The 22,511-nt window shown below is 48.0% G+C and overlaps 1 long non-coding RNA gene across 1 annotated transcript; it reads left to right on the top strand.

Annotated features, from left to right (window-relative positions):
- The first annotated feature begins 1,891 nt into the window (after nucleotides 1–1,891).
- On the top strand, nucleotides 1,892–14,845 carry LOC144145056 (uncharacterized). The gene is made up of 3 exons (XR_013317410.1): nucleotides 1,892–1,954; nucleotides 6,343–6,375; nucleotides 14,712–14,845. It is a non-coding gene; the product is annotated as an uncharacterized LOC144145056 (long non-coding RNA).
- Nucleotides 14,846–22,511: the final 7,666 nt, after the last annotated feature.

The raw sequence follows: 22,511 nt of genomic DNA on the forward strand, positions 1-22,511 counted from the left end.
GCCATAAGCGAGTAATACATGAGCGAGTACGGTATGAGGCGCAAATGAGCACGTGCATTAGCGCTGCCGGCACCGGTACCTTAAGTATTCGTTAGGCTGAGCAGCGGGGCCAGCAGAGGCGCAAACGCAGTGGCAGCAGAGTCAACGGCGCTACCCGCGGTTCTTGACGTACCTCGTCGCTGTACGCGATCTTTTGTTCTCGGTTCTACTGTGCTTTGTGTTCGTGGATTCATGGCGAATATTTTCACTTATACGCCCCATCTGCCGCGAACGTAACGCAACCGCTGAAGGGGTTTTGGCGCTTGACTGCAACTTAATGCCCTCTCAGATGACAATTTTTCTAATAACATCTGATGTCACTGGCGCGAAATGGAAAGATGATGGTGTGCAATCTTCTTTCCGGATTCTCATGCAGGAACTAGGGACACCTTTGCTGTGCGCCACGTAACAGGTGGGTCAACGAATTCTGAATATGCGAAATGTGCCTATGCAGTAGAAGAATGCTGATATTGATGAAGAAATATTCTGACGAACCATTGAATCTCTGTATTGAGCGTAATATAAAAATACCTACGGGATACTTTAGCATTTTGTAGGTGCTACGTTTTATGGTAGGTATTTCGAGTCCATGCGCTTGAGCACATCTTTTAGGTGCAGGAAAGCGACCGAACTGGGTGATGGTGAAACTGTACGAGGAACAGCATCCCTGCTTCTCGCTAGTTATTTCTACGCTGCCAAAATTTTTAATTTCCTCCTTCGTTTCATTTTGTTCTTCCTTCGATAAACGTGTTCATGCAGTTTATTCCCATCTTAAACTTCAGGCCATTCATTGCGTAAGACCACGACGCAAGCATCCCTCTCCTTTTTCACAGCTAAGTTTCGCACAATTGAATAACTTTGCTGGTCAAAAGTGGTTTAACGAAACATCATATAGCCGTTAAGTTGGAAGCAGGTGCTTAGCGGTTCACGACGAATCCTTATAAATCCCATCTCACTTCTGAAACTATCACGCAGCCTGACTGACTCCCATTCTGTGCTTTAATCGCTTCATCAACGCTGCCTGCTGCACCGGGTTCCTTGAACCTGTATCAATCCGTGTTGAATGAGATGCCTCACCTTGCGAGGAGGTGAGACTGCTCCTCCGTAAGAAATCGGGATGATAGCAGGACAAGCGAAAATTACAGAACAGACAGGATCCAGGACACAAACTTGCAGCTGCGTCTAGGTCGATGGGCAGGCATTCGTGTCCAGGACTGAAATCTGTTATCTAATACAAGCGGATGGGGCTGCACTGTAAGGTTCTCAGAAAGCCCTAAAGAATCACCAGAGGCCACCAATGTCCGTGTACCGCTACCACCTACTTGACAGCTAAGCCGCATTGACAGCTATCAACAGACCATTTGGCACGCCGCTACGTTGCCTTTGGATACTGGCTCATATTTTCAGAGCAGCCATGTACACCGAATCGGCTCAATTACCGAATTAGCTGCTTTCGCAGAGGAAAAGAGGTCTAAAATGCATGACCGAATCAAAAGTGCCCTTTTTTCTTAAAATGTTCGCCTTTCTGCAGGCCGTTTATTGCGGCATTTGTCTTTTGGTTAAGAATACGTCTCATTACTGTTAAAAATCTGTCTTTTAGTTTTATCTACCTAGGTTTTCTTAATATCGCTGACACGTCACGTGCACGAAATGAATATGTGTTTTCTTCACTTAAAAAAAATTACCCGCTAATCTGCGAGGTCCACTATGCCTCGGCTTATCTCTAAGGTTTTTCGCACCTCTAATTTTCAAAACAAATTATGTAAGAAGGACAAAACAGTTTATTTGTGCCCACCTTGGGCTTGACCTGAATTGCCCCAACATTTGCGACCTCTCTAATTTTTTCCTATTTCAGTTTACCAAGTCCATGAGAACCCCGCACTCCGTCGCTGGAAGAATGTGAGACAATACGCCGGTGAGTTACATAATCTTTCTCTGCAGGGCGTCACGTGTGGGCGCGCGCTCGCGCCAGGTGCGAAGGAAAGCTGCGCTAGAACAGCATGTGGAGAAAGTAGGCTTTGCCTATGAATGTGCGTGCTCTAATAGGGTTGGAAACACTTTGTCTTTGGCGGATCCCCACAAGTTCGTACGTGCCAAACACTCAAATGGCAGCATCACCATTATGATCGTCATCATCATCGTTGTCATTAGAGAACGTAGGTAAAGTTCAATTTGCTGCTAGGCGTTTTGTCGTGCGTCACCACGGACGGCCCAATTCGTCTTATAGAAGTTCCGCTTGAAGAATGAAATTCATTTAATAGAGAAAAAGTTGGAACATGCCGCAAAATGGGCATGTTTTTGGTAAACAACCAGTGATTCCAAATGGTGATGAGCAAAATAGGCAAAACCTTAGAAGGGAGAAGATTAGGTTCGTCAAACAAACGGGATCTCTTCTGCTGCTAATGAAAACGCGTCCCTGGAAATCAAACTGCTACCAGGAAAAATTCCCAGTATTGAGTACAGTTGACGAGAGCGCAGGCGTTTTATAATGATAATTTCACATACCCAATCAGTCACCAATACGTGTGCGTTAAGAGAGCCGGAAAAAATTGGGTTCGCCGTCTCAGAAATCAAACGATTCTGATAAAAAAAAAACTCTAAACTATGCTGAGTCAAGTGATATAGAAAAAAAGTTTCCCCGCACCTCCCCGAAGGGAATCGTGCTTAGAAATGCGAACGCATTGGGTGCACCGATGAGTGTGTTGCGAGTAATGGCGTAATTAATGACGAGAGTGTGAACGTAATCATTTATTCATTAGCACCTGTTTGTGTTATCGTTGTTACTGACGGCCACAATCACTGCCTTGTGATCGCTAACGTGCACGGTCAAAGGGTCTTTGAGAAGCATACGCGCGTCACAGTTTCGCGTAAAGTCCAGATCAATGTAACTCCCGTGAATGGTAGTGGGGCACGTGTCGAAGCCGGCAGAGAGACAATGCATAGAGTGCCTGGACTGCATGTACTCGACCAGCCACTCGCCACTCTTCTTGCGCACGTCAACGTTGAAGTCGCCAACCAAGACTATGGGGTCAGAGGGTTTGAAGCGCACGCGCACACTTTCCATAGCCGCGTCCAGCTGCGCGGCAAAGGCGTCTCGAGCGAGGTTGGGCGCGAGGTACACGGTCACCACAAAGACTCGGTCTCCGGTGTAGGCAAGGGTGTACAAGTCCTTGTACGGAGACGTGTCTCGAACGGGAGACGTGGCAACGGCGTGCGATATCAAGTTCCCATACACGTTAGACACGAGACTAACACCGCAGTACTCGCCGTCCTTGCCGCTTCGAGCAAACTAGTACAGCTCGCTTCAAGCGCATGCGTTCGGCATTGAGCGCGGACATATAACACCTGCGGGCGCACGCCGACGGAGCACGACAACCCCCGACTAAGAAATGCATTCGCATTTAGGACGACGACGAAGGCAGAACTACGAGGCGCGCGCTCACGTGCGTTCGCGCTGGAGGAATGCAAGCGCACGCCGCTCGATGGACGCAAGACAACCCTTGACTAATAAATGCATTCGCATTTAAAACGTAATTGCAGAGATTTCAAGATAATCAATTCAAGGAACATTGGGTAAATGTACGGACTGAACATGGGGAACGTTGAAAAGCAAACGGGGTTTGCAAGCAATCAATAAAAAATGCCATCAAGGTAATACGTGAAACAGTATAGACAACACAAAAAAGTACATAAATTTAATATCGCTTTGAAGTTATCTTATTGCCTACAAAAACGGTTGGCAACAAACTGTCCAGGTTGGGCAGCTTGCAGGCATAACGAATAATAAGGTTGAATAGGCCCCGAAAATATTGAAAAAAAAGAAGTTGGAGGTCATAACGGAACAATAACAGATATATGTTACACCATACGGGAAAACGGGAAATATTGAGACAGTAAAACTTACGCGGTTTCTACAAGGCATGCATTAAAACATTCATGGCACTAAAGTAGTACAGACCTCATGTTAACTCTCAAAATGAGCGATGCCAAAGAAATCAAGTCGTTAGCCTACTCTCTGTTCCGCCCACATTGCTCACAAAAATAACTATAAAGTGTTAAGTCTCATGCTACACTCTCAGCAACAGCCACCACAAAAGCATGCTGTCTTTAGGTAGGAAGTTCGAAGAACGCCCCGCATTTATGCTCTCATCCATGGAAACTAATATCTGCACTGTATAAAATCGCACAAAATATTCTAATATTGAACTTCGGTAAAGCCTGAGGTGCAGCGGTCACCGCTGCTGTTGTGGAAATATTATCAGACACTAAAATTCAGAAAATCTAATGTTCGTTGTTGACATATATATCAGGCGAAGTAACTCATCTTACAACTGAAATAAAAATGTCGCGGTTAATATAGTTAGGAAAAGGACACAATATAGCCGATAATATGAACAGTGTGTGTATAGGACATATGTACAAGTTATTGGGAAACAACGGGAATACGGAATAATTTGGAATACCGAAAATGATTAGAAAAACGACATTATCACACTAAGTCTATACCTCTGGGACCTATTCAGAGCGTTTCAACACTGCTACTCGGAAAGTTGGGCAACAAGGCAGAACGCAGACACAGATATCGAAGGAAAAGCTAAACAGCCTTGCATAGAGACGCTCAGCATACATAAGAAAATTGTACAACAAATAGAACGCCATAACAATGTTCAGCAAAGCGTTAGTGCTGGTCGAAATTAGGAAAAAGAAAGACGCTGAATACTCTTTATAGGGTGTATTGCATTTAGTACGTAGTATCACATTTTCGGCCGCAGGCTATCGCTGTCAGTAAAAATACCGGTATACAATCAAGGTGGGCTTCTGGCGATCAGATACGGTGCGAAACCTTGGGGTCTCACTTTTACCTTGAAGGTATAAGCAATCAGCCGAACGAACCACAGGAAGAATGCTGCGGGTAACACATAGCACGAAGAAAACAGCAACATGATATTACCGCCGCTCCACGCATACAACCGACTTCCCGTGACAGTCGGGCCAATTTCCCCGGCATTGTTGTGCCGCACAAGGAAAGTGCGAAAGGGCAAGAGTCGCTTGCAGCTATATTACCGGGAGCTTCCCGATGGAACGAAGGCAAAACAATGCACTTCAGGGCCACTGAAAGCTACAGGGCCACTGAAATTAGCAACGGCGACGAGTGGCATCGCAGTCGACGAACTCTTATACCCCCGGTAATGCGATGTTGTAGACGGCCGGGGGCATCGCGGGACCGTTAAGTACCAGGTTCCTGTAGCGGGAGCAATGGCAGATTTCCAGGCATCAATGCCCTTTTGAGGCTCCGCGCTTACTTGTGACGCCTGTACTCAATAAATTAACTCGTTATCCAGTGGTACGCTGTGGTACCTTCCGTATACGAGGCGAATGTTGTAACCGGTATCAGCACTGTGGTTGAAGTTGTCTTTTCCAGACACCCCATTAGATAGGGGCGAGTTCCCGTACAAGCCCGGTCAACATAGCAAGACTTGTCCTCCCGCACAAGGAGTGAGCACAAGGCCGGGAATGGGTGTAGCGATTTTACCGGTTCAATTTCAGGCACCACCAAGGTGCGCGAATGCACGTGATGATTTTTACCGCCACGGTGGATGCTAACTTGGAAACCTTCTGTGGGGAAATAGCCGCCGAACTCTTTTACCCTTCCCCCCTCCGCCAGCGATTCGGTGTTGTACAGATGGCAAGTGTGAGGGGCCCCTTGCAAGTATAAAAGCAGCTTTCCAGAAGTGGAGAACCACTGTATGTAGGCTTTTACCAATATTACTGGTTTGTGCCCGGAAGTACCGAAGCACCTACAACTTGCTGTACCACTAACACACAACCGACGTGTTGGAGCGTTTTCAACTCACGAGATTTCCCGCACGTTAATAATTGGTATCAGTTTTTGTTTGGTGGGTGACAGCGGCGCCAGACTTCGCTCTAAAGTCGAATAGAAAACTGTATCACAAACGACGTGAAAAAAGTAAGCTTGGACACCCAGAATATAAAGGATGCAATTTGGCACAGGTCTTTCTTTCTATATAGGCTCGAAAATGCTATTCGTGTCGATGATGGCCTTTATATGATGGCCTTTAGATGAACTTGACACAATCATCGGTACGTGCAAGCTAAGTGTTACCAGACCCGGGGTAATAGTCAAACAGGAAATGCTTTCTTGTCTCGCAAAAGGGAAAAAGCCAACTCCACTCTTTAATTGCTTATATTACAAGTTCTCATGTGAATGTCAAAAAACCAAATTCGTTAATGTGAATAATTTTGGATTTACAATGTCGTGACTGACCTATCTGTTCTTTTCAGATGCGCCACTTTTCAAGAACTCAGTCAGCAAGCGTAAGAGCTGGGATTTATTCTATACTAACACATAAACTTGACTTGCGAACAATATTGAAGAAATTTAATTACAAATGCAGGGAGCCGGAAGTCAATATTGTTATTCTAAATTGCACAACGACGTATCAACGACACCAATTTTAATTCTAAAGCGAGACATATTTCTATAGCTTACTAACACCAATAAAACGAAGCATTAGATGCCAGAGTGGTTCAACACTTGAATTCGGACAACAAACATCTGACATTCAAATTATTCCATTTGACAATGTTTTTTAGCATCCTTTTCTCATTTTCTGTGGCTAACCGGCTTTCTGTAGCCTACACTGAACTACATCCGCAAAAGTAAAATTGCTGAGCTAGAAAAATTTTGCAAATGATTCTTCCATTTATTTCACAGGTGGCAAATTATATAATCAGCTTAGTACCTAATAGTGCAGAAATACCAACACCCGTATTTTACTTACACGACTATACGTCTATACTCTCAGCACCCCCAAGAACAACTAGAGATAGCGTTATTTTCACTCTTTAGTACGTACTCTATAAAATAACTTTTGGTTCTTTGTGAGTTGGGGTATGCTTTTTTAGTTTCTTTAATAACGATTGTTACGAACATGGGGATTGAAAACGAACTGGAGATACTATGCACGGCATGCAGTAAGAATAGCTATTACATGGGCATCTTTGCTTGGAGTGCAAGGGGTGATAATTAACAAACTTTGCTACGGGGTCAGAGTATGTAACAACTCACAGATTTTGCGCCTACAGATATGCAGAATATGTTCTCTCTCGCGGCGGAGAGAAGAGCCTATCTTCAGAGCATGTAACAACTGGCGGATTTTGGCGCCTATACATATGCACAATATGCTCACTATCGCGGCGGAGAGAAGACCCTATCTTCCACCGAATATAAAGACATTGCAGGAGTGGGCATCGCTTCCTGTGGGCCGAGCGCGCACAGAAGAAGCTATTATGCCATTGTAGACTTTCGCAGGTTCTAAGGGAAACACAAGAAACCCTAGGAGCCCTCACCTCTTTTACCGCCTTTCCATTGCTGACCAGACCTTGAACAGCCCTTCTAAATAAAGAATTATTACAATGAAGGTGCACCCGTCCGTCCAACAACGGCGATGGTTTAACCCTAAGCTTTCTCGAGAGGGATTCCTCTGTTTATACGAAAACCTAAAACAGGCTTAAGCTGTGAAAGATTATATTGGAGCAGGAGTACGCGTTACAGGTGGAAGTTACATTGCTCCAGTGGGATTTGAGGTGCACTGCAGACATCATTATTCGGACAAGGAGAGCTTCGCTTTAAGCTTTGACCATGTCGGAATGGTGGCTCGGATAAACGTGGGCTCTATAAAGCGAGTGACCTACGTTCGATTCCTAGTACAGGAATGTCTTTTCCCTTTTATTCACGCACGATCATCATCATACCAACAGAAAGTTGGTTCTTCTGTAGATGATTTTGAAGTGGGAATGCAGACGCTATCTCTTAGACATAGAGAGGTTCACTATAATATATTCTTCACCAGATTTGAAGCTGTTTAAGCTTGTAGTTCAGTCGTATGGTGTTACCAGAAAACAATACCATGAAAAAAGTCCGAGTACACGTAAGCGTGCCCGCAGTCAGCCAGGATTGCGCGCAGGCTTGCCCTACGTGTTGAATTCGGAAAGAAACACAAAAACATACCAACCGCACGTAAGCGTGTGATTTGAGAACACTCTGCCCAGCGTCAGTGGCGTGGCGAGCTCTTCTATTCGCGAGTTCACCGTCGTGCGCGCCTCAAGTGCGAAGCACATCGCCGAGTACCCGTACAGACGCCGAATTCGCAAAGCTGGTTGCTGTCGGTTCTAGCGCTTGCTAGCATCGTTCTAGTTAAAATCTTTGTTGGTAGGTTTTCAGGTTCGTTTTCGGTGGCGAAGGAACCCTTCGCTTGAAGAATTCTGCGGTGTTGGCGGTGAAGCAGGCGGGATGAGAAGGCGATGACAGGAGGAAGAGATGATGACGAACAAAAACTGTATTTACGGTTATTTACAAGAGTTGGTAACAGAAAGTTGATTACAGGGTTGGTTATGCATGGCCGTCTTAGTGATCGACCCTCCGAGTTACGCCCTAGGTGCCATACCTTAGCGATCGACTCTGGGTTACGCCCTAGACGGCAAGGATTACGTGCCTTAAATACCAAGGCTCGCTGGTCTCCCGCCCAAGCTGTCTCAGCTAAGTCTGCGCTGCCCGTTTTCGCCGGGAGTATAATCCCTCGCGTCCGTTGTAATCCGGACAGCCCATCTGGTTGGTAAGAGCGACATCTCGAATCCCACCAATCATGGGGCCAAACGCAGCCTTCCCAAACTTTGCGCACTTTTCTCCTCTCCCCAGACGGAGCGGACGCAAGAAGACGCGTACAAGTGCACGGGACAACTTTGCCACGGTCAGGGGGCCATTAGGCGGCGCGGCACTTTCAAAAGCCGCCGCACGGGCTTACGCACTCCAAGCGTAACACGGTGGCCCCACGGGACACAACCCCAAAACGGCGTTTTACTGCCTTAATTGGCCGCGCCCAGTTAAATTTCGTCTCTCCATCTTCTTGGCGAACTGATGGAGACGAAATAGTGATGTTCTTTTGATGCGCGAGCCGAGAGGACGATCTCGACTCACTGCGATGACCGACGACCGATGCTTGGAGCGGGTGAGGGATGAGGACTGCCTTCCTTGCTAGATATTAGGTTTATTTACATTATTTACAAAACTCCAACTTTACATCAGGGCAGAGTGACGGTTACATTGTCACTCTGACAGCAGCAGCCTGTTCGGCCGAGATCTATACTAAACTAGATCCCCTCTCGACCGACCCCCGACAAAACCCAACACTCCGGTTTTGATAGCAAAAACCCCGCCTCCAAAAAGGGGGCGTTCAAGAAAGAGAGAAAAACCTTTCAAAACAATTATTAAAAACCATTGATTGGCCACAGGAACCAGCCAATCACACACATGTCCCCACCTGCGGTCACGTGACCTAACACTCTCTCTTACACACTCATAGTGCGTTTCTCACGAACGCCATAGCACCCGAGAAGCAAATACAGGACATTTGTGGCCTAAGTGGACACACATTACGTTCAGCGGGCGGCATCTGCACAAAAGCCAAGCGGCAGGTTTACAGCGGTATTTGCAAGGCTAACATCCCCCCGCGTCTGCCCTGCCCCCTCGTCTGCGCGCGCGTCGGGACAATGCGGGAGTCGCCGCTAATCTCCTCCCAGACTAAGGACGCCGCCGCCTGCCGTCTGTCCCCCGGGAAGAGGCGCTTCAGGCCCAAGCGATCGTCTTCAAGGCGAACGACCCGTCAACGGAGCGCTCCCGGCGCCGGCCTCGCAGATTCTCAAAAACTTACACCGCGCGCCCGTTCGACACTAAGATACGCACCATCATTCAGCTTCCCGTCAGCTTGCCATGCCGAATGACCCTGCCACCTTTGACGCGACATAGGTACTCAGGCTAATCGCCCCCGTCCTTTGGAGACACACAAAAGGACGGGCACAACACACGCTCTCCGCGGCTCCGAACTTGGCGTCCGTGCGGCTACATGAAAGGGACACAGGATCGTAGCTACCAGCGGAGGCGCCGCCAATACATGGGCCACAAGCGGCCTTCATTAATTGCATGCGGAGCCCGAACTTAACACCTCCACACTAAGATGTTGTCCGTACACTAGCTGTACATACAATATTAACTCTCCTGCAGGTTATGTCTTACTGCAGAGCCAGAACTAAAAAAAACACACTCAAGCCGTTACGCAAGTACAATACAACGCGAGTACAATACAGTACAACAATAAAAAAAATTACCCCGGCACACACCAACCCAACCAGCACAACGTGCCGGCCAACTGCACCAAAAATTCCCTCGCACTTCCCCGAGGGGGAGAGTGTGTAAGTGCGAATGTACGGTTGTTGATTGCGCGATTACGGTGGATATCGTGATCTTGGAGTGGAGAGGAGGCGCCCAACACCCGCAGTCACTGAGCGGAGAGAGGAGGAGGAGAGTAGCACCCGCCGTTACGGCGAGGGCTACACGAGCGCCCTCACGCGTCGGAATGCGGAGCGCCCGCTACGCGAGCGAGAGCTCTCCCGCCCGAAGTGGAGAGGAGGCGCCCAACACCCGCAGTCACTGAGCGGAGAGAGGAGGAGGAGAGTAGCGCGCTCCCATCTCCCCCCGTTGCTAGGGAAGACGAGGAGGAAGACGAGGAGCGCGCGCACCCGCAGCTGTTGCTATGCGGACGACGGCGGCGGACGATTTAGGCTCGCTTAAGAAGTGCATTCGCACTTAAAACGGATACAACACGACCTACTCAGTGCCTTGGCCTAGCCATGGCTTGCGCAACATCAAACAACAAACGAAAGCGCTCAACTACAGGGCCCGTGAGAACAAACTCGTGGCACCCTCTACCATTAAAGGCAACCAACCCCACGAAGGGTATAAATGTTCGACCTGACAACTGAATGAATGACACCATCCATCCTTAACCGTTCAGCGCGTGTAGGAACATTCTTTCACTCTAATGAAAGAAAAAAAAAACCAACACCCGAACAAAACCCAAACGCACAAAATGAGCCTAGTCGTGTACAAATAAAAAATGTCTAAGGAAGTTCAGCGTCTCTTCACGCACTCGCGGACGCCTGTTCTTTCAGAATGCACAGATTGTTCATCCCGGTTGCGGTTCATTTGCTGTCCACATGCGATGTACTGAAAGTTCTCTTTTCAGTACTTCAGACACTCGTTCGCACACAAGCGCCACAAGGGGGCCCTACTTGCACATTCCATGGCCCACCATGACCACATGCGAACGAGCGCAAATAAAGGAATGCACTCGCCATTGTACCCAGAGGTAAACTCCCTACCGTGCTGTAACAGCGGCTCTACTCCTCAGGAAGACAGCGTTAAGACCGCCAGGCTGAGCTTCTCGCAAATCCCACGACTTACGACAGCTGAACGCAGCCAACATATGCACAAACAAAAAAAAAACTAACAAGAAGGGGGAGAACTACAATACAGGTGAAACTAACAATAATTGCCCTCTGAGCGATCCCTACGCACCCAGAGATAAAGACACTAACAACTAAGTGTGCGCCAAACAACACTGACCCGTTCTGTCTAGCACTGCACACTATTCAGCGCAACCCCCCCCCCTTTCCACGGCGGCACACACCGACCGTCGCACGGAAGCTGATTCCGTTTTGTGTGCCACCAGCTGATTCTACACGAACCCTGGTTCGGCTCGCGGTGCCCTGTGCTCCCGGGAGAAAAGGAACACCCTACGCGGCGATAGCGCGTACGACGATGTCGCACCTGCGCCGCCACACCTGCCACCGCGTTCCGCGTTCTTGGGCCCGTCTGAATCGCCCTACGCGCGAGACACCGCTGTCCGCCTGCTCTTTCATGCTTACGCACGGAAGCTCAACAATTAGGCGCGCCGTTCCGCTGCCCTTGCATGCCCCTTGTGCTGCCTCGGCGACAGACGGGTGTACATTGCGCGCCTCCACAAAGAGAATTTACGGAGCTGGGACAGCTGTCTCGCGCAGTCCCGTAATCTCATATCTCGCAGTGGGAACGCTAAGGGGTTTCTCTACAACTGGAGTGGTTTCAGCCCCCTCAACTGCATTCCCACTCTCCTCATCCTGTGGCGTTCGAAACGCCCATGATGGAACGAACACGGTGAAGACATTGGCGTCATCTTCGAGTTTACCGATCCTACGGAGCTTCGCTTTTTCGTAAGCGATCTCCGCTCTTCCTTGGGCTAATTGAGCACTGAGCTCCTCAGCCGTCCACACGGACGGGCTACCCGCGCCCCGGCTACCCGCTAGCCTTGCTTTTTCCAAAGCGTGCTAGGCATTTTTGAGAGCTAATTGCGCTCTCAACTCCTCAATCTCGAGCACAATGGCACTAACCTTCTGGTCGGTGCCACGACATCCCGTTCGCATAGTGGCCATGGTGAACCCGGAGAAAACAAATCAGGGCCCATCTGTGCTCGCTCCGGGTTCGGCCGGGTCGCAGTGTCGCTGATGCAGCAGCTCGTGGACCCGATGCGCCGCTCTCGCCGCTGGGATGTGGCCGTGCTCCCTGGGCCGGAGCCCACGAGGCCTCCCGCTGAGGTGTCGCCCCGTTGAACTGCGGCTTACGCCGCCCTGGGCCGGAGCCCACGAGGCCTCCCGCTGAGGTGACGCCCCGTTGAACCACGGCTTACGCCGCCCTGGGCCAGAGCCCATGAGGCCTCCCGCTGAGGTGTCGCCCCGTTGAACCGCGGCTTTCGCCGCCCTGGGCCAGAGCCCACGAGGCCTACCGCTGAGGTGTCGCCCCGTTGAACCGCGGCTTACGCCGCCCTGGGCTAGAGCTCACGAGGCCTCCCGCTGAGGTGTCGCCCCGTTGAACCACGGCTTACGCCACCCTGGGCCGGAGCCCACGAGGCCTCCCGCTGAGGTGTCGCCCCGTTGCCGTTGAATCGCGGCAGAACTCACGAGGCCTCCCGCTGAGGTGCCGCCCCGTCGATGCTTGGAGTCGGGCTCGTTGTTGGTCGGAGCCGAACCTTGCGTTGAAGGAGTCTCTCCGGAATGCCCCACCAGCTCCAGCCGATGGTCGTGGTCATCCTGCCAACTGCGCCAGTTAAATTTCGCCTCTCCATCTTCTTGGCGAACTGATGGAGCCGAAATAGTGATGTTCTTTTGATGCGCGAGCCGAGAGGACGATCTCGACTCGCTCCGATGACCGACGACCGATGCTTGGAGCGGGTGAGGGATGAGGACTGCCTTCCTTGCTGGATATTAGGTTTATTTACATTATTTACAAAACTCCAACTTTACATCAGGTCAGAGTGACGGTTACATTGTCACTCTGACAGCAGCAGCCTGTTCGGCCGAGATCTATACTAAACTAGATCCCCTCTCGACCGACCCCCGACAAAACCCAACACTCCGGTTTTGATAGCAAAAACACCGCCTCCAAAAAGGGGGAGTTCAAGAAAGAGAGAAAAACCTTTCAAAACAATTATTACAAACCATTGATTGGCCACAGGAACCAGCCAATCACACACATGTCCACCCCTGAGGTCACGTGACCTAACACTCTCTCTTACACACTCATAGTGCGTTTCTCACGAACGCCATAGCACCCGACGAGCAAATACAGGAAATCTTTGGCCTAAGTGGACACACATTACGTTCAGCGGGCGGCATCTGCACAAAAGTCAAGCGGCAGGCTTACAGCGGTATTTGCGAGGCTAACATCCCCCCGCGTCTGCCCTGCCCCCTCGTCTGCGCGCGCTTCGGGACAATGCGGGAGTCGCCGCTAATCCCCTCCCAGACTAAGGACGCCGCCGCCTGCCGTCTGCCCCCCGGGAAGAGGCGCTTCAGGCCCAAGCGATCGTCTTCAAGGCGAACGACCCGTCAAGGGAGCGCTCCCGGCGCCGGCCTCGCAGATTCTCAAAAACTTACACCGCGCGCCCGTTCGAGACTAAGATACGCACCATCATTCAGCTTCCCGTCAGCTTGCCATGCCGAATGACCCTGCTCGCAATGATCTCGCAATCTCCCTTCCTCGGCAATGTCCAAAGGCGGCAGCAGTTCTACAGTTCTCTTTGGGAAATATTCGAAAGCCTGTGAACAAAACGATTTGGGTCTGGAGTCATGAAGAAGTTTCCACGGCAAGTTATGGAATCCATGTGAGGTGCATCAACCGGGTCTTTGACGAAGTGAAGGGGGCCACCATATCTGCTTTCTCCAGCCTTCACTACTAGTTGCAGCAGCGAAAAATATTTTCTCCGATGAACAGTATTTCGACTACGTTTCCACGTAAATGCACCTCCAGACATTTTGATCAACGCGAACTCTCGAAGATTAGTTTAGCTGAAATAAAGTTTGAACATGGCTTCAAGACCCTCCACCGATAAGCTACATATTTAAGAGCACCCAATATGCAGCCCATGCTGCAGATAAGAATTGTGAACGTCGTTCGGTGGTGCCTTCCTGCAAATACGGCGCGCGAAGTATTTATTCATAGCAAGTGCAATAACCTCGAGTTATTGCTTGATGATGTAAATGCCATTGTAAATGCCGCATGAAGCAAAACATTATGTTTAAAATTTCCGGAAGTCCCATGCTGGGTTTTTAGTCACACTGGATTTATTTTTACCGAATGGCAGCTTCTAAACATCTAGGCTATTAGTCGATTCACGTGTACTGTGAGAGCGCATGTCGAATAATTTTTGGAGTGTGTACAGTGTCTCAACAAGTCCTGAAATTCCCGTAAAAATATAATCCTGTTCATATTTTCCCTCATTTAGGTGACATTGCAGCGCAGCTTCCGGAATACCAAATTGTGCAAACTTTGAAGGACTCCAAGCACCTGGTGTTTACGTCGGGATAATAATGAGAGGCTGCCAACTTCACAGCACGGCAGCAATGAATTTGTTGATTAGTTATTTTTTGGATCACCTCATGGTGCACTCGAAAAAAAGTAAATAAAGAAATTCACTTGCTTTCTGGCTTGCGTTTTAATTTGTATTCGAAAAGCTTGCAAACCAGAAGTGGTAAAAGCGTAAAAGCGTTGAACTTGAGGAGTAGCAAAACGAAGGAGATGCAATATTCCTAACTGAAAGCAACACACAAGAATCACTACGGCAATACAAAACTATACAGCAGAATACACACTGCAAAACCACGATGCAAGCACTCCGGTTGTCAGATCTAAATGTCAGGCCGAAAGCGAGACACTGCCTTGCTGTTTTAAGGTGTCGCAAACAAGAACATGTCTACGGAAATATGGCATGACAGTGAGGTGGCCAGTTTCTCGTCAAACGGAGGGAGAGGGCAACCCACAGGGGCAAACGTTGGAGGACGACTTGATTTTGGCCGCACAACCGGCCTGGAAAAACTCTACTTCGTTTTTAGGAAGGATTGTGGGTGCGCTGCAGCAACGATATTCTTTTGCTCTGAGAGGGGAATAGCAGCTGAGAAATGTGCGACAAGGGCGGATTATTGCAGACGCACGGGGTGCCTGCCAGTATCTGCTGCCTCCATCCAGGATGCCCTTACTTTGGCGCCTGTGCACGGGCGAACGGCCTGGGTTAGTGTGCACTATTCCCTGAATATCCAGGGCAAGTTATTTGGGTGTAAGCGCTTATACGAAGCTCTACGAAAGCCGACGATGAATTAGTTTTGATGGTACGCTATGATATGCCGTGAAAGAAATGTAGTTGTATATAGCAGCGCATCTCGCACTACGAGGAGATCTGCTCTGGTGTACGGTCACTTTTCAGTCGTAATGTACGTGCACGTGACCTGTTGGGGAGCAACGTTCGGACACACTATAGCGTTAAGAAGCCGAATGTCTAACGGGCTGGCGACGATAAACATCAATGTAGAGAAAGTGCAAGTAGCACTCACAGAAAGAAGATTTGGAGAACCAAGCTTTTTGGAATGAATGTTGGCAACAGACCCCGGATCTGTCACTTGACAGAACATGCAGGGTGGTCAGAAAGGGGTGTTACCTACCCGCGCTGATCGTGAATCTATCAGGTATGCTGCAACAGCTGGGGCATCTCGGGCAAGCTTGAAGACGCTAAGGAAGTAATTAATCAAAACTTTTTATTCTGCCTGTAGTTAGATAAATGAGATGGGTGTGACAACAGGTGTGCCCGTTGTGTCTTGCTCTGCTATATTTACAAGGGCTTATTAACACGCCAGTTGGTCCTTTTTAACTTTATAGAAACAGCACTACGCACGGAGCAAGAGTAGGTTGTGTGCCCTATACGGGTTGCTCTTGCCTTGTTTTAGCGCTGTGTTCTTCCAGTCAGGGTTCAGTTATTGATTTATCCTGTAGTTGTTGTCTGGTACAAAAAAACCCCGCCGTATGGAAAGTAAAAATTACAGTTAGTTTAGTATGAGATTCATACCCGGGTTCTCAGGTGTAGGCGCCCTATTCCACTGCAACGCAACTTTCGCTCTTCAACAGGGATAAAAACAAGTTGTGAGACACAATTACATCAACCGGAACTTCAATCTTAAACTAATGAGGACGCCTTGAATTAAATCGCGCAGCTACAAAGCAGAGCCTACAAGCTTTCTCAAAAACTCCGTGGCTGGAGGTAGCTTTTGCCCTGGTCCATGACTTGAACCCAGGACCTACACCGGTCTAGGGCACTTTCTCCACCAACTAAGCTTAGAGTGCGAGAGCAACTAAGCTTTTAGTTCACTAATGTTGTAGTGCCAGATAGTGTATAGCTCGCATCGATACACAAGAGTTAACGACCAGTAAAGACGAAACTTCGAAGTTGTAGTTGGTTTCTGCAAGAGGAAATGTGGTATCGACCCTAAATTGAGCGGTACGCGTACGAAGGAGAGTCGTAAAGTTGTACCTGAAACTCTACAGTTGAAAAATAATGTTGCAGGTGACACCATCGTCTGTTTTGAAAATGCAAGACTCGGTAGAATTACTTCACCGCGTAGCGAATGTTTTGAAACTGAATTCCTGCTTTTATGATTTATGCTTTGGAAAACAGAAGGGAGAGATCAAGGCTGGCGGCAACGGGTTTTACTCGCCGTTGAGCCGGAAAGACAGATTAGCGATGCTTGGGTAGCTTAAGACTCCGACGGCGTCAGTTACGGCTGTCGGAAGAAGGGCAGTTTGAGCGTGAAGGTGAATGAGTCAGTGTTCCAAAGTATTCATTCTCTAAGGCCGTGAGGGGGCTGAAGGTTTTGATTTTTTGCTGAGAGAGAGGGAGAGTGAAAAGAACTTTGGCGAGTGAAAGTTAATGGGGGTTTGGAAAGAGGAGTTAAAGAGATGGTAGGGAGCTTGAGGATGCAACACAAAGTTCAGGGCGCCTGACGCAGCATCTGCTTCCCTTGTCCTGTCGATCAACTCACGGTGATCGGTAGGGGATGAACTCATCAAAGCTGCCTCCCATTCCCCAGTAGAACTACAGTATGTAATCTTTAAGTGGTTCCCCCTTTGCATACCCATTGAAATGGCAAGGCTTCGTGGAAGAACGAGCATGTTTCTCCGCATTTAACATAGCTTAAGGCAAATGTCAGATAACTCTCAACAAACGCATTCGCTCATCTCTATTTGAAATTTATCTGTTGGTTCCTCCTACGCAGTGTTTGAGATTCTTAGGTATTGCGAAGCGCTTCTGGAACGTAGAAGAATCGTATTCTGAGGTGTCGGAACAGACGTTTTTTAAGTTTTTCTGGGGGAGTAAAGTGGCAGTGGCGGTGGCAGTGGCGGTCGCAGTGAGTACACATTGAGACTGAACATGCTTCGTGAGCAGCTGCCTCATCCTCTTCCAGGCCCTTCAGTCTATTTGTTGTTGCGAACTTTTTATGTTTATTGGATAATCTTTCAAAATAATTTAGGCAATCTGCGTGCACACAAAAGTCCAATTCACTCAGGAAGAGTTTATTTATATATTTTTACTTATCATATACTGCCAGCCACCTCTTGGCAGCCAAGGCAGGAGGGGTTACATATTTATCCATTCATTACTGTGGCGCAGCGAAAAACTCGCGTGGTACAGCGAAACAGGTAACCAAAGAAGGCAGCCCAAAGTTTCTGAGTTGAAACCAGCAATCAGAAAAAATAGTGCGTAACACACCCGACAACAAGCACTCTTGGTTAGGTACATGAGTAACAAAGTTTCCGGAGTAGAAACAACAAACAAAAAAAAGAGCGCGTAACACGCCCGAAAAGAGACACTCCTGGGCAAGTACATCCCGGCTTCCAAGAAAATATAGACAAGTTAAAATGTACACAATGTTTACCCAGCGTGAGGTGATAACGCTCGTTGGCGTCTTGCGGGCCCTGTTTATTAAACGTACGAACTGATAGCCGGTACGAATGATTCCTGGGTCACAATTTCAGTGACAATTTGTGGCAGCGCAATCCAATCCGATATTGTTCGTTGAAAAAAACAAAAACGGTGAGCATTAGTTCTGGTGCGGGGCATTTCAATTGTGTTAGCATGTTTGTTGCGTGTTTGACGTGATGTATTAAACTGCATGTAGGTGCGAAAAGCTATTGGTTAGTTCTTGTTAACAATGTTGAAAAGAAATTTTCGGCGGTGTTGTTTCTTACGTGCCTGTAGTGTGAAAGTCCTGATAGGGTACGTAGTTCTGTAACTGAAACCCGCCTGCCATACGCTTGTAAATAAGCCGTAGGGACTTGTTTTAAATGCGTTGGAGACTGCATATGTCTTATTTTGTATGGGGATCCGACACAACATCTGCATATTCAAATATAGGTCTTACTAAAGATGTGTATGCCGACTGTTTTGTTTTGTTTCTGCAGTGTTGTAATCGGTGCCTTAGCAACCACAAACGCTATATAGCAATTGATGATACGATTAGAATACGTGTGTTCCAGCTTACGTTGGAAGTTCTTGTTACACGTGGGCATTTAAACTGGTTTACAGTTTGGAGTGCAGTATTGTTCAGTTTGTAAGTAAGTTTGAGGTGGTCTCTTTTAAGCGTTACGGTCATTTAGGCACAGTTTTTTACATTGAGGCTCATTTTCCAGGAATTGCACTAGTCAGTGATAGCACTTAGATACAGTGGAATCCCGATAATACGACTTTCAAGGGACTGCGAGAAAGCGTCGTACGACCGGGGTGTCGTACGACTGGGGTGCGGGTAAATGCCGTCCTAGTAAATAGTCTCACGCGTCAGGTGGGCTAAGAACTTATTTAAACTACTATATTTAGTGCGTTCTTCTTTCATATTTGCGAACCTTTTTCTAAAATTCCAAGTTTTTTAAAAAGAAACGCCTGTGTTGCGCCCCCCCTCCCTCCAGGGCATCCGAGCTGGCCCGCCAGCCCCGCGACTTCCGCTCGCGAGATAAGGCCGACGTGGTCATGCAACTTGACCGAGAAAAAAGCAAGTGTGAAACTGCCAAGTTTAAGCGGTGATGAAAAAAAACGCAGTTCCCTTACAGGGTGGAGACACCCTTTAAACGTCCCGCGCCATCGCTATTGGGTCAAAGGGCTCGCCACATGGGTGTTTTCGCTTACCACAAGGTCCAGCAAAGCGATATAGATAAGATGATTCAAACATCGGAAGTCAATCGTGTTGCGGTGAAAATTATAGCGCGGCCTTGCTGCGGCGGCTAGCCAGTGACCAAAAATGGCGGGGCCGTCGTTTAAGTGTCTCCACTCTTGCGGCGGACGCGCGTGAATGTGCACCCTAACCCCCGTGTTCAGAAAGCGTACTTAACTTATGCCATAAGGAATCCTTTCGTAAGTGTCGGAAAAGGACCAGAATGAGAAAAGGCCGCCTTGCGCTTCACACACCCTCCTTAAGGCGCACGTATCAAAGGCGCCCCTTTCGAGGCACGCTAGGCTACTGAGATCGAGGCTAGCGCGCGATGCGCCAATCCGCACACGGTGTGTGGGCGGGGCTTGACCTTTGCGCCAATAGGGAATAACGCGTGCGGGGCGCCAGCTTCGAAGAACTCGGATCAGCCAGCTCCGTCCGTAGCCAGTACCCGTTGGGAAGTTTAGGCTTGACATCATACCTCGGCAAAGTTTGCGCGGCTAACTCAAACTCACTCACAAACTCTTTTTTCGAATCACCACTCAATGCTGAGCAGCACATCTGCGCTCACTGAAACTTGATTTGATTGATTGATTGTAGGGTTTAACGCACCGACGCAACGCAGGCGATGAGGCGCGCCGTAGTGGAGGGCTCCGGATTAATTTTGACCACCTGGGGATCTTTAACGTGCGCCGAAATCTCGTGCACACGGGCGTTTTTGCTTTTCGCCTCCATCAGAAAAGCGGCCGCCGCGGCCGGGAATCGAACCCGCGACCTCGTGCTCAGCAGCGCAACGCCTTAGCCACTGAGCCAGCTCACTCAAACTTAAACTCACATAGAGCGCGAAACTCAGAACTCACTCTGACTCAAAACTGAAAATGTACTCAGAACTCAAAATGTACTCAAACTCAAAATGTATTAAAAACTCAAAATGTACTCGGAACTCAAAATGTACTCAAACTCAAAATGTACTCAAAACTCAAAATGCACTCAAACTCAAAATGGACTCAAAACTCGAAATGTACTCAAAACTCAAAGTGTACTTAAACTCCAATTGTACTCAAACTCAAAATAGACACAAAACTCAAAATGTACTCAAAACTCAAAATGTACTCAAACACAAAATGGACTCAAAACTTATAACGTAATCAATACTCAAAATGTACTCAAACTCAAAATGTACTCAAACTCAAAATGGACTCAAAACTCAAAATGTACTCAAAACTCAAAATGTACTCAGAACTCAAAATGTACTCAAATTAAAAATGTACTCAAAACTTAAAATGTAACCAAACTCAAAATGTACTCAAACTCAAAATGGACTCAAAACGCAAAATGTTCCCAAAACTCAAAATGAACTCAGAACTCAAAAAGAGCAGAGAACTCAAAATGATTTCAGAACTCAAAGGGCCTCACAACTCTCTCGTGCTAGGAATTTACTCGTGGTCAGATGGACTCTGATTTAATTAGCATTCAGTGTTTTCAAATTCACGCGTGGTAAAAATATTACGGGTGCAACTTACGTGAGCTCACACACTTGCATTCGGTACAACATGACACCGTAGCTCCTGTGAGGTCGGAAACAATTTTCATTGCAGATTTAATACAACTATACCTGCTGCCCATGATGACTAGCGCTGGTTACAATACGTCGTTTTACAATGCGACAGCGATTTCTCACCTTCCCTACATTCCGTTTCCGCGGTATTTGTTTTTAAATACTTTTCACAGCGGTCTTTTCGATATAATTAATGTCGATTTTGTTGTCGTTAACTTTGGTGGGGCACTCGAGATTTTCTGGCAGTTTTTTTTTCATTATTTTTTCTGTATTTTCTCTATACGCGCAGTTCGTGCATTTTTAAGTGCGAATGCACTTTATAAGCGACCCTGAATTCCGGTGACCGCCGTCCGTCCACATAGCAACAGCTGCGGGTGCGCGCGCTCCTCGTCTTCCTTGGCAACGGGGGGAGATGGGCGCGCGCTGCCTGGCCGCTGACATGGACATACCCACGTGGGGGATTGGCCAGGAATCTCCTCGTCTTCCTTGGCAACGGGGGGAGATGGGCGCGCGCTGCCTGGCCGCTGACATGGCACATACCCACGTGGGGGATTGGCCAGGAATCGGGCGTGAGAAGGGCTAATGCACCCGCTTAAAGAAGTACTGACACGAAGTTTCAAAGCTGAGATCCGCTCTAGCAATCAAGTACAACGACAACACAAATAGGTGTCTGTGCATGGCACATACCCACGTGGGGGATTGGCCAGGAATCGGGCGTGAGAAGGGCTAATGCACCCGCTTAAAGGAGTACTGACACGAAATTTCAAAGCTGAGATCCGCTCTAGCAATCAAGTACAACGACAACACAAATAGGTGTCTGTGAATAAATGCATCTTTCTTTCTTTGTAGTTGTGTGTGTGTGTGTGATCTCTCTTTCGCGAACATTACCGAACCGCGCAAATTCAACTCATGCATTCGTACTTTCACATTCTTCCCCTCGGGGAAATGCGGGGAAATTTTTAGATCTTACTTTCAATCCCGAATATAAATTATCTTGTTAAGCGCCCATTTCTAGGCCAATCCCTCTAAGTAAATATGACTGAATTGTCTGGCACCAATACCACTACAACAATTCTTCCGTGCCTGGATGCTGCTACCTACGTCGGGAAGTGACGAAAGGCCCGTCGATATTCTGTAGCGATTTTAGTAAATCACACGAGCTACACGCACATGCAAAACTGAACATACGCAAAATAAGCCCTTACATCACTTGCTGTATTGCTCTAAAACACAAAACAGTAGTGGCTGTTGGCACCTTTCCTATTCTTGTGCTTGGATTCTTCCAACCGGCAGTTCTTATTTGGGTCAGAAGTGTGCGCTGTGCAGTGCAATGGTACAGCGTAGATATTTTGTCGGGTGTAAATGGTGGAACTTTCACAAAAGAGCGCAAGGATCTCACTGCACTTCCAAATCTTTCGCTGGATTGCAATGCTACCGGTCGCCTGAGAGGCAGTCCGGCTCATAGATGAGAAGAAATATTTTCAGCCATACCCATTCCACG

Source organism: Haemaphysalis longicornis, unplaced genomic scaffold (assembly GCF_048455015.1).
Source record: "Haemaphysalis longicornis isolate Haplotype H1 unplaced genomic scaffold, Haemaphysalis longicornis Haplotype H1 scaffold_7, whole genome shotgun sequence".
Lineage (NCBI taxonomy): Eukaryota > Metazoa > Arthropoda > Arachnida > Ixodida > Ixodidae > Haemaphysalis > Haemaphysalis longicornis.